Consider the following 17,529-nt stretch of genomic DNA (forward strand, 5'->3'; position numbering starts at 1 on the left):
GATTCACCGTACAAACGTGAAAGGTGAACTCCGACCGGGGAATCACGATCCATCCCGGGCGTCCGAATGTACAACCGTATGGTGAAAAGACCGTCCGCACCGAACTCCCATAACAACCATGGAGACGTCCAAACAGGTGCCCGGTAGGTGCCGTACCCCCCCCAGCCCCCGTAGGTACGGGCCGACCCCCCCCCAGCCCCCGTAGGTACGGGCCGACCCCCCCCAGCCCCCGTAGGTACGCGCCGACCCCCCCCCAGCCCCCGTAGGTACGCGCCGACCCCCCCTGTGTGTACACCCATGTACGGTGCGTACCCCCCCGTGTACGCTCGAGTCGAACCCCCCCGTGTACGCTCGAGTCGAACCCCCCCGTGTACGCTCGAGTCGAACCCCCCCGTGTACGCTCGAGTCGTACCCCCACCCGTGTATGTACGGTGCGTACCCCCCCGTGTACGCTCGAGTCGAACCCCCCCATGTACGCTCGAGTCGAACCCCCCCGTGTACGCTCGAGTCGAACCCCCCCGTGTACGCTCGAGTCGAACCCCCCGTGTACGCTCGAGTCGAACCCCCCCGTGTATGCTCGAGTCGGACCCCCCGTGTACGCTCGAGTCGAACCCCCCCGTGTACGCTCGAGTCGAACCCCCCCGTGTACGCTCGAGTCGGACCCCCCGTGTACGCTCGAGTCGAACCCCCCCGTGTACGCTCGAGTCGAACCCCCCCGTGTACGCTCGAGTCGTACCCCCACCCGTGTATGTACGGTGCGTACCCCCCCGTGTACGCTCGAGTCGAACCCCCCCATGTACGCTCGAGTCGAACCCCCCCGTGTACGCTCGAGTCGAACCCCCCCGTGTACGCTCGAGTCGAACCCCCCCGTGTACGCTCGAGTCGAACCCCCCCGTGTACGCTCGAGTCGGACCCCCCGTGTACGCTCGAGTCGAACCCCCCCGTGTACGCTCGAGTCGAACCCCCCCGTGTACGCTCGAGTCGAACCCCCCCGTGTACGCTCGAGTCGAACCCCCCCAACTCGAGCGTACACGGGGGGGTACGCACCGTACATACACGGGTGGGGGTACGACTCGAGCGTACACGGGGGGGTTCGACTCGAGCGTACACGGGGGGGTTTGACTCGAGCGTACATGGGGGGGTTCGACTCGAGCGTACACGGGGGGGTACGCACCGTACATACACGGGTGGGGGTACGACTCGAGCGTACACGGGGGGGGTTCGACTCGAGCGTACACGGGGGGGTTCTACTCGAGCGTACACGGGGGGGTTCGACTCGAGCGTACATGGGGGGGGTTTGACTCGAGCGTACACGGGGGGGTTCGACTCGAGCGTACACGGGGGGGTTCGCACCGTACACGGGTGTACACACGGGGGGGTCGGCGCGTACCTACGGGGGCTGGGGGGGGGTCGACGCGTACCTACGGGGGCTGGGGGGGGTCGGCGCGTACCTACGGGGGCTGAGGGGGGGGACGTCACGTCGCAGCATTCCCGGATCACATTCGTATGTATATTTTCGTCGGTCGGTGTTTTTTACGATTCGTACGGAAATGGTGTTTCCGTGCGAATCGTAATTCCATGTTTGTAAAGTTTTACAACCGGGTACGAGTCGGACGGGGAATTCGCTCCGACCGACGGTTCGTACGCGGTTTTTAACGGATCGTAATCGGCACCTATGACTTATCCGATGGGAGATGAAAACATTACTATGCAAAATGATCTATGGGGTGTTCCAGAAACAGTTTCAACTTTCTCTAAAGTGTTCGGCAAGGGGAGGATCTATCTGCAATTCTACAGTCAATAGTTTTGAGAGATTTAAATGGTAGATTTCAACATGACCAGCTGGAAAATCCTATCAGCTTTTCAACCTATTGAACCTCCATCCTGGATTATACCCTTTTCAATCTTCCATTCTTCTCCTCAGCTAAGAGCTTCCAAATCATTAAAAGAGCTGAGAGTCACCATCTGCAACAAACATTTAAAATCACTATTTGATAATCGGGATGGACACAGCTGGACCATGTCTTTGTGATTGGACCAGATGTGGAGCACAGTCTCTGGGAGGTACATACTATGTATATGGTGCTTTCTGTTGCAATTAACTTGGGCACTAAAGCTAAATAGTAAAGCATGGTTAAGAAAATATTTTTAAAACTAATTTTATAATACAAATATTTTATTATGCAGAAAAATGCTCACCACCCCTGCAACTCTCCAACCCACTCCCAAAAATGCTAAAATTAATCTGACTAATCTACTCCTTCCTTTCCCAAATGTTCCTATCCACACTAGCCACAACTGAAAAGCCCACCACCCTAAACCCTAATAAAACACCTAAACCAACCTCCCTTTTACAACTGATCCCACCAACACCACCCAGTAGACCAACCCCTCTTACAATTACTTTTCTAAGAGTTCCTCCAGCATGTCCAATCCCCCCTGGTTCTCCCTCTTGGTGTGATTAGTGTTATGCAGGTCTCACACCACCTCCTGTTAGAGGCCCTCTGTGCTCAAGGGGGTTGTGGGTTGGGCTGATGGTGGAGTTGGCGGTGACAGAGGGTTTGGCAATGGTGGTAGAAGGCCTTGTCACCTGCAGAGGAGTTGGCTCTTTGGAGGCCTTTGGTGTAATGCCAGCTTGGCAGCTCTGGTGGTGGTAGCTTTCACTGCCTCCTCCTTCCCCTCTTCGAGCACAATGAGCTGGCATTAGGCCACCGCTTCAGTCTCCATTTTTCGCTAACATAGCTGCGTCAATATCTCCCGCCGATAATTGTCGGTGGTGCCCACTACACCCTGGAACTCTGTTGCGGGGACATCTGGATGGTCTGAGGAAAGATGAAAATATCTGGAAGTTGCCATTAAGAATAAGGAAGTATAGTCAGACAGTCACATATTTTTGCTGTTTATCTAGTAAAAAGAGGGTAGTAACTTAAGGTTTATTCAGAGTATGTTTGTAACAGAACTGACAGGGATGCAGGCTAACAGCCAACTGTCTGGTTCCCTTTCAAATACATACATGCCACTTTATTCATCACAATGCCCCAACATTCTATGACCTCTACCCATCCATGCACACTATTCCTAAGCTAGATCCCAACATCTAGGTCCACTGTAAGTTTTTGATCTGATTCAGCGTAACAGGGGCTTTTATTTTACACCACATCAATATACTTCTCTCCTATTTGCAGCACATGGCAATAATTAATCCTGGAGGAGTTGTCAAAATGTGTTGTATTGTGATTAGGCGGTGCCCGCAGGGGGCCGTGACTACGATGCGGATGGCCGGATGGGGGTAGCCCGATGGCCAGGGTAACAAAAGACACGGAGACAGGTTTATTGTTTAACTCTTCCTCGGATGGGCCTTGTCGGCCCGCCACGACCTGCCGGGGAGTACTTATTACTTATGCACCACATGGTGCAGCATCACCCAAAACAGCTACACACGCAGGGGCAAACACCCATGACACCCCTGCATCCAGAGTAAAATATCTCATTCAAGGTTGCTCCAGTTACGTCACTGGAGCGACACTACATTCCTCCCCAAAACACAAAAAGAGAGGACAGCAGAACTACAGCAACATTAATCTTGACAACTGAATATGACAGGCCACATGTTGGCAGGGAACCCTCATATTTCAGCGGGGTAAGGTCACATACCTGAGAGGGCAAACCCGTTACCTGACACCAATGAACCATCTCACACCAAATGACCTCCCAGCCGAGTGGACGGCACACGTTTGCTTCAAAGACCATAACAAGTACAGTTATTGCGGCTGGGATGGTGTTCAGAGGAAGGGGTAGGGGAACTCCTTAAAGGTACTTCAGCCCCACTGGGAGTCTCGGGTGCATTTGGTGTTAAACTCCACTGACACCGATTCTGGATAGTATCCTTCAATGCCACCCTCCGGTTCATCCATGGCAGGAGTTTTATTATCATTTTCTTGGGAACAGCCGAGGGGCTGATGAAACCTTTTGAATGCTGTAATGTTCAAAGTGAGAGTTTCATGTTCATGTTGAACAGTGACTCGAGTGCCGTGCACTGACACAATGGTCGAAGGATTTCACTCAAATGGCAACCTAAACTTGCTACCAGGGCCGCGATCTTGAATTAGTACCTCACCACCCATCTGCAAATCGGACACTTTTGTGCGACGGCTAGCTTGATCATTGGACTTTTTCTGTTGATCATACACTAAGGGATCATTGACGGGATCCGGAAACCATCCCGGAGGGTGAGAGATTTTGCCCGTACCACTCGACCCATAGAGACATGCCCTGGAGTCTGCCCCGTGGTAGAATGGGGAGTCTGGCGATAGTTTCAGGAAGGAGAAGATCTCAAGTTCAAAAAACTGTTGGCTAGCTGAGGCAATGCAGATGACTTTGTTCAAAGTTCTCATAATACTTTTGGCTTCCCCATTTGCTTGGGGCCACCTCAGGGTAATCCTTTTTTGCATAATCCCCAAAGAGGTGAGATAAGGTGCCATATTGTCCTTGAAAAGGCAGTCTATTGTCAGTGCGCAGTTCCTTGATTAAACCATGTGTGGCCATAACTTTTTCCAACTTTGGGCAGTACCTCACTGGCATTCTCTACCTCCGGATATTTGGAGTACTCATCAATCATCTCAAATGTATGGCGCTTATTTGGAGACTCCCAAAATCAAGACTGGCACACACCCACGGCTGCTGTGGCCCCTTTTCAGTCACTACTGGTGGTGGAGGACTGGCATCACCAGTTACTTGGCACCAGGAACAGGATCTGACCACCTTCTCAACCTTTTCATCCCTCAAAGGAAACCACACTTTCGTGCGCAGTCGATTCTTGATCTTGACCATACCCTGTTGTCCGGCATGGGCAAGTTGGATTACTCTATCTGCATGGACAGTGGGTATGACTAGAAGATGTCCACACAAAAGGAACCCATTCGGGTCAACACTCCTGGCGAATGTGGTACAAGCTATTCAGGATTCGCCATGCCTCAGGTGTAAGTAAGGACCGGTTCTTTTTGAAGGTGTGCCATTGATTTCTCTTCATGGTCTCAAGAGCTTTTTGAAGACATTCATCTTGGCTGGAAGCTTGGCATAGAACATACACAGATAGTGGAACGGGATGTAATCAATCCACCTCATATCTTACATATTACTGTGTTGCATCTATGTCGGCTTCCTCTTCCAGGGTAACCGCTCGAGGAAGCCTTGACAGAGAGTCTTCTGGGTTGTGTGACTCAGGGCGATACTCCACATGACAACTGAATTCCTGGAGTTGAAGCTTTCACTACTCAATTTGCAGCGGTGGCTTGGCAGCAGTACCCTTGAATAGAGGAATTAGTGGTTTGTGATTTGTCATCACAGTGACTGGATTTCCATATACATAAAGGTGGAAATAGCAACATCCCCAGTGGGGTTCATCGACAGAATATCGACACCTAAAATATCACAATATCACAATATCGAGTTTTAAATATCGATGTCAAAAGTATCAACATAATATATTTAGAATGGAAAGTCCAAAAATATTGAAAAGATAAATATCGATGTAAAAAATATAGTTGTACAAAATATCAGTTTTTAAATATACATATATAAAATAAAATAATAAATATTAAATATGTTAAATAATACAATTAATATAAAAAAGTAGATTTAATATACATTTAAAAACAATTATTTAGCTATTAATTTACATTTATTTTATAATTTTAGTGTTGCATAGCGGAGGAATAAAAATAACTATTTCCACTTCAGTGAGTGCAACAGTAGGGAAATTGTTGGATTGCGGAGGGATAAAAATCATTATTACCACTCCAATAATTGCAACAGTAGGGAAAGTGTTGGGTTGCACAGGGGTAACAATTAATATTCTCACTACAGTCAGTTCAAAATTAAAAACACAAGATATTAACAACAAAAATATTTTAAAAACAAAATAAATAAACAAAATATATAAATATGTTAAAACTTAAAAGTTCAAATATTTTTTACAAAACATATTATAATGTTGAAAACATATGACACATACCTACAAATATTATATTAAATGATATAAAAATTATTTTCAAACAAAGAAATATTTTTAATTACAAATTATTTAGAAACAAAAACATTAATTATTACGTACATTTACTTTTTTTATTTCCTACCCTACAACACAACAAAATTCACAAACCACATCTACATTTTCTTTAAAAATGTACTTCCATAATTAATATAATTCATGAGCAATTAAAGAAATATTATTAATTAAAAAACAAATTAATAAAAATAAATTAACTTCCCACATTTTACCCCTTTAATACCCACAATGCACAGCTAAAATTAAACTGGTAGAAAATTAATTGCAAAATTAAAACTTATTTTCAATTAAAAAACTAATAGTATTTAACAACTAATTATAAAGTAAGTAAAATTAATTCACTCCCCTCCCTTTACCCCTATAAAAGTAAAGCCCACACCCAAAAAATATAAACAAATACCATAATTAAATATCAATTATTTCATTAATAATAATGATCAATGAATTATTAGTTGATTAAACATAAATTACTTCCCACCTTTTACCCCTATAAACTCCACAACCCACACCTAAAATGACTCATAATTAATACACAATCAATTAACTAATATAAATTAACAACTAATTATTAATTAATCAAACATTACTTCCCCCCTTTACCCCTATAAACCCCACAAGCTGCACCTTAAAAAAATTACACAATTGCCATAATTAATCACCAATTAATTAATTAATATTAATTAACAACCAATTAATAAATAATTAGAAAGAAATTACTTCACACAATCAACACTATGAAATCTCAATTAAATAAATAATATTAAGTGAATTTTTTTAAATTAATTTATTATAATGAAACTACTTCCCACCCTATTCCCCTATAAACCCACAACTCACTACAGAACTAAAAAACACAAAATTGTATTTAATTAAAATTGATAACTACTAAAAATGTAACCCATATATTAACAAACATAAACAATACACTAAAAACATACATCACATACATTTAAAATATAAACTAAAATACATACCACTAATTAAAAAATCAATCTTTGAAACAACTATATTTTTGCAAATAATATTATTGACTTGATTTTTTTAAAAACAATATTTCTTACCTTAAATCCGATATTTTTGACCATGCTATTCTTGCTGTCGATATTTCTGTGTCACAATATTTTCAACTCAATATTTATGTATGTTGATATTCTGCTTGCATAACCCCCCAGTGGATGGCTGCTGCCTCTTTCTCGATCTGAGAGTATCTCTGTGCAGTGTTGGTTAAAGAGTGGGTTGCAAAGGCCATGGGGACCTACTCATCCTCCTCCATGGATCGTTGTATCAGGACCACCCCCAACCCTTTAGGGCCTTCATCCACAACTATGGTGATGTCCTTCCGGGGATCAAAATAGGCCAACGTAGTGTTGGATGGGAGAGTGTCAATAATTGACCATGCCTAAGGAACTTTGCACTTCTGTGGCAGAGGCAGGTGCAGGTGCTTCCTTGATGTCTCGGACTTTGTCGGGTTCCAAAGTCACTCTCTCTGACGAGAACACGCATCTAAAAAAGTGTAATTTGCACTTATTGCGATGAAGAGCTAGACTTGACTCCTGAATCCTGTGGAGCACCCTCTTCAATCTCGCATTGTGCTCTGGCACGGTCTTTCCATAGAATAAAATGTAATCACTGACATTTAAAACAGCTGGGAGGCCAACCAGAAATTCCTGAATAGTGTTTTGAAACACTTTGGCGGCACTGGAGATACCAAAGCTCAAATGCTTGTAGCGCCGCAACCGACGTGGGTTGAAAAAGTTGTAATGGAGTGGGATTCCACATCCAGGACGAGCTGGTGATATCCTCAACATAAATCATGCTTTGAAAACCAACCAGCTCGACTGAGTTCACTAATCAGGTCATTTATAGTGGGTGTCAAGTGTCTCTCCCTCTATATCACGACATTGGGCATACACATATCTGTGCATCAGCACCTCACCAGACTGTTTAGGTTTTCGTGTCACCACAATCGGTGATACCCACAGTTTTGGTCCTGTTACTTGCTCAATGATACCTGCAGTCTCAAGCTTGTCTAATTCCTTCTCTACAAGAGATCTCAAATGAAAATCTGCGTGCCAATGTTGGAGGGCTATTGGCCTCACGGACGGGTAAATATGCAGGTGGATCTCCTTGCCCTTCAGGCACCTGATTCATTCAAAGATGGTATAAAATTTGCAGAGGATGTGAGCAATAGTTTCCTGATGTATGCCAAAAGTGAAGGTTACTATGCTAAGATCTTCGGCCGCCGGCCAGCCTAGGGGCATTACATGGGCTTCATTTTTGACGTATATATAGGACTCCACTGAGTGGGACCCATACGATAATGTATCCTTGAACTTGCCTCGCATCCCTAGGGGTATATCTTGGCCATAGACGAATACCTTGATCGTAGCAGAGTGCAATTTTGCGGCAGATCTCATGGTGTGGTAGGCTTTGGCAGACATGATGTTGATGGTCACCCTGGTATCTACCACAGCATTGGTGAGGTGATCTCTGACCCGTATCTGGCATTGCAGCAAGTGGCGTGGGGTTTGGGTGGTAGTGCTGATGGTGAAAACATTGTGGATGGGGTGTTCTTCAGTTTCGTCATCATCCATGTCACTGCTTCTCTTTTTCTTCTGGGATATCTTTGATGGTGGTACTCTGCACTCACTCTTTTCCTGACCTGCAGACGCTCATGAAATGGTTGAGTTTTCTGCACCCTGCGCACTTTTTTCCTCTTACTGGGCATATTGAGGGGCGATTACTTTTTGCTGTGCAGTACCCACAGGTCCGTGGTTTGGTACCATCTCTCTATCCTTGTTTGGCATTGGGATGTTGTGTGATACTGTTGACTGGTTCAGTCTTCACCAGGGTCTTTAGTGCTGCTTCCATGTAAGCCGCGCGGGCTCTGGAGAGTTCTTTAGTTCTACCCATTGTCAGGATGTCCGCTAGAGACTTTCCAGACTATTTTAGAATTTGTTCCCGGAGTTTGGCAGAGTCACATCCCTGAATGATATGCCCTCTTATTTCCTCATTTTCATAATTAAGACCACACGTAATGGCAAGTTCCTTCAGGCATGCACAAAAGACATTGATTGATTCATCAACCTGGTCTATCGCTTGACGAAACACAAACCTCTCATTGTCCTGCTTCGCCATTGGTTCAAAATGAGTGGTGAGAGCCGCTATGAGGGCAGCTTGGAAGCTGCTTCATTAATGGACTTCGAGATTTTGTAAATGTCTCTTCCCCACAAGTGAAGGATCAGCACCCTCTTTTGTGCATTGTCTACTTGAATTGATTGAAAGATCAGCAGCACTCTCTCTACCCATTCTTTCCACTTAGGGGCTTGTTCCGACGGAGCACCTTCTACAGTGAAAAGCACCACTGCTGGTATGTTCTCCATGGTGTTAATGCAGGTTCTGTGAGTACTATAATGTCTCTTGCATAATTATTCCTCTCGCTCTCAAGTTTTGATTGTGCCAAGAAAATACCACCAGCTCTACGCCTCCCTGTGTCCAGTAAAAGGGAGCAGCCTACCCACAGATATCATCCGCCACAAGCACACTCTGCTTCAGGGGCAGGATGACCATGCAAGGCATCCCCTTCAGTCTCTGTGTGCACTATTTCCCAGAGACCAGCAATGTTACACTGAATCTGGCTCCTCTTTAATTTATCACTCGCCTGTTGTTCACAGCCAGCAGGGGGCACTTCCTCACATGCTCAGCCCCACAAGGACAATACCGATATTCAGTCTTGGTCTTCACCCCCTGGCAGGGGAAATACCTGCCTTCTGCACCGAGGCTCTGTCCAAACCACACGTCATTGGAGGCCCCTGTTCACTGCAGAATGCACACTGGGCTGCTCTGGGCTGAACCAGTCATGTGGAACAAGAACTGCGTACTTCACTGCAAGTACGTGGCCGCCACACAATGCCGGGGGCAATGGAAAAGACACCAATGTCGTATTGCGATTAGGTGGCACCCAAGAGGGGCCACGACCAAGATGAGGATGGCCGGATGGGGGTAGGCCCAATGGCCTGGGTAACAAAAGACACAGAGAAAGGTTTGTTGTCAAACTCTTCCCCGGCCCGGTTCTTGTCTGACCACCACGCTCGGCTGGGGAGTATTTATTACTTATGCTCCATGAGGTGCAGGACAACCCAAAACATTTGCACTACAGGTTCCCACCCCTGCGTCCTGTGTAGACTATCCCAATCAAAGTCGCTCCTGTTACGTCACTGGAGCGACACTACACACTTGCAGAAAAGGATCAAAAGTGTAAATAAAATTAATATATAAATAAAATGCATAGGGCAATACTTTCACCAGATACATATCTGTGGTCAAAGAAATGACTAAACTGCAAATTTATATATATTGCCTGGACAATATATATATTGCAGCACAATATATTTGAGTGTCATGCAGTATTAACTGAGAGGACCTGGTGTGGAAGGATTTATTTGGTCAACTATTGACATCGAATTTATTATGAAAATGATTCTATAGCCACTACATAGGACATCAGTTAGAGGTCACTCCTGTTTTTTTTCCTTGCAACCCCTGGTCCCTAGCACTGACCTGTTGTTAATGCAACCCCTAGAATCTGAGGATGTAAATGCAGCACCAAAAACAAGCCAGATCTGATGTATGTGCAAAAATAAAAAGGAAGCTTCTTTGCCTCAGGCTAGCTGAGCTCACTGGAGCAGTAAACTGTTACAAAATGTTTCAATTGACCATCAGCCAGCATCTGCTTAATGGTCACCTAGCAACCAATCTTTTAGGGATTCCTTACCGGAGCTCTCTAGTGTAAAACAGTAGCTTTCGTCTACTTTCCTCTGTTGCTGCAAACATTTAACTTCACTTGCAATCCAGAGAGAAATTCAGAGGCATGTAGAAGATAAAGTAAGATCTCTTTATATTATCTTTAGTCTGATATGGATCTATTCTGGACACTGCAAGTAGAACTGCAGTGCCAGTGATTCCCGGTCCCAGTGCTTAGTTGAGGTCAGAGTCACAGACTTTCTATAACTGTTGTGACTTAGTTAAAATAGTTGCAGAGTTGGATAGGTGAGGGTCACTGCAACAACCTTCTGGTTTACAGCAACCCTCATTTTTATGTGAATGAAGAAAATGAACTGAAATTGGCACATTAAGCCAAAAAAACTTTAGTGCAGAGTGTGTAGTTGCGCTAGGATCTTGGGTGTGAGAAGCCAACTACAGCCTGCTCCAAGCATGGAACATGAGGCCTCCGTGCGGGGAGCAGGTTCGGTGGAAGTTAGCAACAGGACACACTTGGGTGCCGATCACGATCCGGTAAAAAATTCCCCCGTGCGACTCGTATCGGGTCTTTTTACCGTACGAATCGTACAAGTGCCGTACGAACTGGCAATCACGATTCGCATGGTAAAAAGTCCATACGAACCGCACTGGGAATCATTCCCCACTCGTCCCCGGGTCGGAAAATGTGTCCGACACGTCCTCGGACGATTTACCTTACAAACGTGAAAAACCAAGTCCGACCTAGGAATCACGATCCATCCCGTGCGTCCGAGGTTACAACCGTATGGAAAAAACACCGTCCGCACCGAACTCCTACAGCAACCATGGAGACATGTGCCCGCATACGCGCCCAACACTCCCCCCAGCCCCCGTACGTCCGACACGTACCCCCCGTATATGTATACCCCCACCCGTCTAGGTACACCCCAGTACGTTCCAGTCGAACCCCCACCCCAGGACGTGTCATAGCCCCGTCTACCCACACCCCAGTACGTTCCAGTCGTACCCCCACCCCAGTACGTGTTGTACCACCGTCAATGTACACCCCCCCACCCCAGTACGTGTCGTACCACCGTCCATGTACACCCCCCCCCTGTACGTGTCGTACCCCCCATGTACCTACACCCCAGTACGTGCGAGCCACACCACCACCCCAGGACGTGTCATAGCCCCGTCTACCCACACCCCAGTACGTTCCAGTCGTACCCCCACCCCAGTACGTGTTGTACCCCCCGTGTACCTACACCCCAGTACGTGCGAGCCACACCCCCACCCCAGGACGTGTCATGGCCCCGTCTACCCACACCCCAGTACGTTCCAGTCGTACCCCCACCCCAGTACGTGTCGTACCCCCCGTGTACCTACACCCCAGTACGTGCGAGCCACACCCCCACCCCAGGACGTGTCATAGCCCCGTCTACCCACACCCCAGTACGTTCCAGTTGTACCCCCACCCCAGTACGTGTCGTACCACCGTCAATGTACACCCCCCCACCCCAGTACGTGTCGTACCATCGTCCATGGACACCCCCCCACCCCTGTACGTGTCGTACCCCCCGTGTACCTACACCCCAGTACGTGTCGTACCCCCGTGTACCTACACCCCAGTACGTGCGAGCCACACCCCCACCCCAGGACGTGTCATAGCCCCGTCCACCCACACCCCAGTACGTTCCAGTCGTACCCCCACCCCAGTACGTGTCGTACCACCGTCAATGTACACCCCCCCACCCCAGTACGTGTCGTACCCCCCGTCTACCCACACCCCAGTACGTTCCAGTCGTACCCCCACCCCAGTACGTGTCGTACCACCGTCAATGTACACCCCCCCACCCCAGTACGTGTCGTACCATCGTCCATGGACACCCCCCCACCCCTGTACGTGTCGTACCCCCCGTGTACCTACACCCCAGTACGTGCGAGCCACACCCCCACCCCAGGACGTGTCATAGCCCCGTCTACCCACACCCCAGTACGTTCCAGTTGTACCCCCACCCCAGTACGTGTCGTACCACCGTCAATGTACACCCCCCCACCCCAGTACGTGTCGTACCATCGTCCATGGACACCCCCCCACCCCTGTACGTGTCGTACCCCCCGTGTACCTACACCCCAGTACGTGCGAGCCACACCCCCACCCCAGGACGTGTCATAGCCCCATCTACCCACACCCCAGTACGTTCCAGTTGTACCCCCACCCCAGTACGTGTCGTACCACCGTCAATGTACACCCCCCCACCCCAGTACGTGTCGTACCATCGTCCATGGACACCCCCCCACCCCTGTACGTGTCGTACCCCCCGTGTACCTACACCCCAGTACGTGTCGTACCCCCCGTGTACCTACACCCCAGTACGTGCGAGCCACACCCCCACCCCAGGACGTGTCATAGCCCCGTCCACCCACACCCCAGTACGTTCCAGTCGTACCCCCACCCCAGTACGTGTCGTACCACCGTCAATGTACACCCCCCCACCCCAGTACGTGTCGTACCCCCCGTCTACCCACACCCCAGTACGTTCCAGTCGTACCCCCACCCCTGTACGTGTCGTACCCCCCGTGTACCTACACCCCAGTACGTGTCGTACCCCCCGTGTACCTACACCCCAGTACGTGCGAGCCACACCCCCACCCCAGGACGTGTCGTACCACCGTCAATGTACACCCCCCCACCCCAGTACGTGTCGTAACACCGTCCATGTACACCCCCCCACCCCTGTACGTGTCGTACCCCCGTGTACCTACACCCCAGTACGTGCGAGCCACACCCCCACCCCAGGACGTGTCATAGCCCCGTCTACCCACACCCCAGTACGTTCCAGTCGTACCCCCACCCCAGTACGTGTCGTACCCCCCGTGTACCTACACCCCAGTACGTGCGAGCCACACCCCCACCCCAGGACGTGTCATAGCCCCGTCTACCCACACCCCAGTACGTTCCAGTCGTACCCCCACCCCAGTACGTGTCGTACCCCCCGTGTACCTACACCCCAGTACGTGCGAGCCACACCACCACCCCAGGACGTGTCATAGCCCCGTCTACCCACACCCCAGTACGTTCCAGTTGTACCCCCACCCCAGTACGTGTCATACCACCGTCAATGTACACCCCCCCATCCCAGTACGTGTCGTACCATCGTCCATGGACACCCCCCCACCCCTGTACGTGTCGGACCCCCCGTGTACATACACCCCAGTACGTGTCGTACCCCCCGTGTACCTACACCCCAGTACGTGCGAGCCACACCACCACCCCAGGACGTGTCATAGCCCCGTCTACCCACACCCCAGTACGTTCCAGTCGTACCCCCACCCCAGTACGTGTCGTACCACCGTCAATGTACACCCCCCCACCCCAGTACGTGTCGTACCATCGTCCATGGACACCCCCCCACCCCTGTACGTGTCGTACCCCCCGTGTACCTACACCCCAGTACGTGTCGTACCCCCCGTGTACCTACACCCCAGTACGTGCGAGCCACACCCCCACCCCAGGACGTGTCATAGCCCCGTCTACCCACACCCCAGTACGTTCCAGTCGTACCCACACCCCAGTACGTTCCAGTCGTACCCCCACCCCAGTACGTTCCTGGCGCACCCCCAACACAACCTCCTAAGTACGGAGCGCACCCCATGCCCCAACATCACAACCGCATGTACGAGTTGTACAAAGCCACACACAAGGACCAAATCGTACAACCAAATGGCCCATGTACACACCGTACACACGCTCAAAACACACGTACACAACAAGGACAAAACAAAACAACTCAACAATACACCATTCGAAAGGCACACAGCCACTAAACATGGCCAACAACCACTAAAATAACACAATCACTGACCTGCAACTGTCAAAAACAAACAGAGGCCCAATACACCACCACTCCTTATAACACACCCACCCAAAATTCAAACACTGCCACACCCACCCATGGACCAATGAAAAGGGCCCACACACACAAACCATGAGCCTTTGCAACAGACCCACTGCTGCCAGACACCACAGAACCAGACTACAAGCGACACCACATCTTACACTTGCACACCTTCACACGACCACCCTCACAAACACCCTCTCATCACATTCACACACACACACAACCATCCACACCCCCCCCAACATCCACACACCCCCCACACCCACACCATCCCCACCCACACCCCTCACCATGCCCACTACCAAGAATCCAAAGTTCAGTCACCGAGAGTTGGAGGTCCTTGTTGATCAAATCCTCAGAGTCGAGCCACAGATCTTTGGAACATTGGTCAGAAGCACCAGCCAGGCAGCCAAAACAGCCATGTGGCAGACCATCGTCGATGCTGTGAATGCTGTTGCGGACACCAGGAGGACCAAGCAGGATTGCCAGAACAGGTGGTACGATCTGCGGAGGAGGGTCAGAGCCAAGAGACAGGAGGAACACGACCAGGCCAACGCCACCGGAGGAGGGCCCTCCCGCAGAGCCGTACAGTACCATCCCTGGGAGGAGAGGGTGATGGCCATACTGCCGGTGGAGGCAGTTGAAGGAGTAGAAGGACTCCGAGACCCGGGTGAGTACACAAACAACGCACCTCACATGGGGGGAACTGCAACCACAACCAAAATTAATAACAGGCACGCAACCACCACAAGCCATCGCATTACTCAACCACACTCCATGAGCAGGCACATGCCACTGCTGCCACCATGCCCCATGCACCCAGCTGGACAATGTCAAGTCACAGGCCACAGAAGACAACAACACATGACACGGTAACCCGGATGGCGGGAGGCTGGGCACCAAGAATCACATAGTGCGACTCCAAAGCAGACAACAATGCCCTCTGCCCATATGGCCTAGGTCACAGGCAGACAAACACTGTGTCCCAACACAGGAATGACTTGCCAGCAAATGGCGGACGCCTTGCATCAACACATGGGGGTGAAGGCACTGTTTTGCACATGCCAGCAGCTAATGAACAGCCAACAGTGTGAAAGAGTGGCAGCACACACCACCACAGCAGCAGCGCACAGACACACAGCAGACAAAATGGGTGCCTGGAGATCAGAAACAAACTCACATCAACAGGCCAAGGGCCACTCAAAGATCTGCTAACAGTGTGTGCCCAGGAAGCTGGGCCAAGGTGACAGAGGGTGACACACGGAGGGAGGGAGAGGGGGACACAGAGGGAGGGAGAGGGGGACTGAGAGGGAGGGAGACGGACAGAGGGAGGAAGCTGACACACAGAGGGAGGGAGAGGGGGACAGAGAGGGAGGGAGAGGGGGACAGAGAGGGAGGGAGACACAGGAAGATGGACACAGGGAGGAGGCTGACACACAGAGGGAGGGAGAGGGGGACAGAGAGGGAGGGAGAGGGGGACAGAGAGGGAGGGAGACACAGGAAGATGGACAGAGGGAGGAGGCTGACACACAGAGGGAGGGAGAGGGGGACAGAGAGGGAGGGAGAGGGGGACAGAGAGGGAGGGAGACACAGGAAGATGGACACAGGGAGGAGGCTGACACACAGAGGGAGGGAGAGGGGGACAGAGAGGGAGGGAGAGGGGGACAGAGAAGGAGGGAGACACAGGGAGAGCAAATCAGTCCTTTGGTGTGTGGGAATGTCTGCTCGTCAGCAGGTGGACTGCGTGCATGTAGACAAGGGTGGCCAGTGCCAGAACCCCCCCTCTTCATCATGGCAAAACGCAGGGCCATGTCACAACCTGTACACGAGCACAAGGACAGCCACCTGCATCATATAAGTGTGTGGATCCACTCCATGTGCACATGTACAGTGCTACAAGGAAGGCGCAAATGCATAGCTCGGCACACATGCACACTCCACTGCTGACTGCAGTCACACTTGACGCAGCAAGTAAGACTGTGCCACACATAGTTAAAGGGGCCAAATTGGTGCCCAAGGGACACACACATGCACAAGTGCACTGTGAGTGGAATGCAAGACAGATCCTAATTCCAAGAGGAAATGTGCCAACTTTGTAACGGATGAAACATGGATGGATCCAAATTAACATTTTCTCTCTCACACACAGGTCAACGTCGTGCTGCACCCCCCAACACTGGGGGGGAACACTCACAGGACCCGGATCTGCAGGAGACCGATCCCACCGGCAGCGACCACTCTCACCACTCTGCGGACGACCCCGACCGACCTGGCCCCTCTGGTGTCCAACCACCTGCAGCACCTGCGTCAGGTACAACCGTGCCAACCACCACCCCCACTCCTGCCACATCCCAGGAGACACCCAGGATCCCTGCCCCAACACCACAATGCAGCCAGGTTCGCCAGGAGGGACACGGTGTCCCGGGCACCCAGGAGGAGGCAGGCGACAACGCCAATGCCACCCCTCAGGGGTCCCGGAGACCCGATGTGCCCACAAGTGCAGGCCAGACGCAAGTGGGCAGGGGTGGTGGGAGTGGAGGACGGCGGAGGCGCGAGCCTGACCAGTTGGCTGGGGATCCGGTATTTTCCCATGTCCGTAACATCCTGGACTCATACCGGCAGGACACCACGGGCATGGCCCAGGTTGTGTCCGTCCTCGAGGGGATCAAGGTCCAGCAGGCCCAGCAACATGCGGAGCTAATAGCCTGTCTACAGCTACACCAACGGAGGATGGAGGACAGACAGGCTGAGCAAGTGACGGCGTCCCAGGGGATTCACGCTGAACTCCGTCGGATGGCCGACACCATGGCCGACCCTCCC

The sequence above is a fragment of the Triturus cristatus genome, chromosome 4_2 (assembly GCF_964204655.1).
Source record: "Triturus cristatus chromosome 4_2, aTriCri1.1, whole genome shotgun sequence".
Taxonomy (NCBI): Eukaryota; Metazoa; Chordata; class Amphibia; order Caudata; family Salamandridae; genus Triturus; species Triturus cristatus.